Genomic DNA, 2,286 nt, shown 5'->3' on the forward strand with positions numbered 1-2,286 from the left:
GGTCACACCACCTACAAGCGATTTTCTGCTAGAGAACTTCCTACAGAAGCATGGTCTTTAGGGAAGTGACGTCACTTAGTACAGTTCAAACGTACACAGTTCGCCGCACGGATCGTTACTTAACTTCAGGCAGGAGCGCCGACTTGTCAAAATTATTGGGGGGGGGGGGCTCTGATCATTGAAATAAATGAATGAATGACAAATTCCCTCCCTTTTTTAAAAATAAAAATTACGTCTTCGTATAGCAGCTTTTAAGCAGCTATCATCATGCTATCATATTCCTCATGAAAATTAAATGTAACATGAAAAACTTTTAGAAAATGTTTCAAAGTCTTTTTATGTCTTTTGTGTCTGCTCATTTGTTTTTTTAGATAACAATTAACATTTTTATTGAAAAGGTGATGCTTTAGCGGTATCAACCCCCAAAGTTGATGGTCTAGAACATTTCAAATGTGTATTTAAAGTTAAGTTCATGTGGCACAATACAGAGTAAACTTTACAAGAGAAGCAAAATAATACATTAGAATTAGATCCTCTTAAGCAACATTATTTGAAGGGCTCTACCTCAACATCATTAACATTGGTGGGGGGGGGCTCCAGGCCCCCAAGCCCCATGGAGTCGGCGGCTATGACTACAGGTTGTATCAGAAGTTCCTTACCACCCCTTGTAATATCCGCAGTGATGTATTTTCATGGAATTTGATATGCGCGATACAAAATAGGCCTAGGGGACACCTTTTGGAGTATGTCACGGGGACTTCCGCCATCTTCAATTCAACTTTTTTCTTTAAAATGATAGGTGGGTCATCATGTGATACATGACCATAGGCTAGAATTTCGTCAGGATGTCTAATCTGAATGAAATCAGATTTCATGTAACTTCATTTGGTGAAAAGTGATGCTTACCTGTTACAGAATGTGCTCCACATGTTGTCCTTGGTGGACAATGAACGTGTGCAGACGCTTCTCCCAATGTCTGTGGACACCGAGCATTGTATCTGGTGAAATTTGCTCAAATGCAGCCATGATACATTGTTCCAGATGACGAAGATCACGAATTTTCACACCATACGTGTCCCCAAAGGTAGAAGTCCATTGGAGTTAGGTCTTGTGATGGGGCAGGTCATTTAAATGGCTCACGTCGACCAATCCATGCCCCAGGAATTTGTTCATCCAGGTACTGACGCACCTGGACGTCATAATGTTGAAAAACCTAGGAAATGTACCATCTTCCGACATCAGAGTTGGCAGTATCTTCCTGTACCATCCCCAGGTATCGTTCCGCATTTAAATTTCGATTATCCGTGTTCCCCATATGCCTGCCCACACCATAATCTTCCCTACACCGGTCATTTTGGTGGGGGTCTGTCCATGCGGGGTTGTCATGCGACCAATACCCCATGTTTTGCCTATTCACCTTCCCATTTACGTAGAAGTTCGCTTCATCGGAATGAAGTATCTGCATAGCGACGTTTGGATTTAGCCGTAATTGCACGATAGCCCACTCGCAAAACTGCACGCGGCTATCTGGATCGTCCTCGGAGGTGTTGCTGCATTTGTACCTTATACGGATGCCACTTGTGCCTATGTAGCACCATGTAGCCTACACTGAACTGTGACTCATAGCACATTGCATTGCTATACGATGTGTGCTTCGCCGCGGTGACGTCAAGAAGCAGGCCAGCACTGCCGTAGCTGTTGCTTCATCCGTGACTGTCCGCGGTCTGTCTTAGACTTTGTCCGTCTCCTCGAATTTGGTTAATATCTGTGCCACTGCAACATATGACCTACCTGGTAGGCCAAGAATTATTGCTATCGCTCGTATAATCTACCAGATTAGGCCAAAAGATGAAGTCATTTCTGAATCGACTGTTGTGAAATGTATAATCTACTAGTAAGCCGTCTCCCAACAGTAATTATATCCACGAGCTAAACCGTAGCTTGGAGCAATGCGTATGTTCTACCTGGTAGACCGAGAAATATTGCTATCACTCGTATAATCTACCAGAGTAGGCCACACTGTAAAAAGCCCTCTTGTAATCTTAAGCACACGTGTGCTAGCAATGCTGGACTATTTGCGGGAGCAGAGCTCAACCAAGAGTCTTCGAAGAGTCAACACAGAACTCACTGGCCGGGGCCGTGTCGCTGCTTATATACAATTCTGAGCGCAGCGCCAGCGCCTCTAGTAGAAACTCGTCTGCTTAACATTGAGTGCCATCTATACAGGTTAACAAAGAACTATTACAACAAAAACGCTCCCTAGTGAGATATGGTAGAACTTCTTTT

The sequence above is a fragment of the Lepisma saccharinum genome, chromosome 4 (genome assembly GCF_977018435.1).
Source record: "Lepisma saccharinum chromosome 4, izLepSacc3.1, whole genome shotgun sequence".
NCBI classification, from domain to species: domain Eukaryota; kingdom Metazoa; phylum Arthropoda; class Insecta; order Zygentoma; family Lepismatidae; genus Lepisma; species Lepisma saccharinum.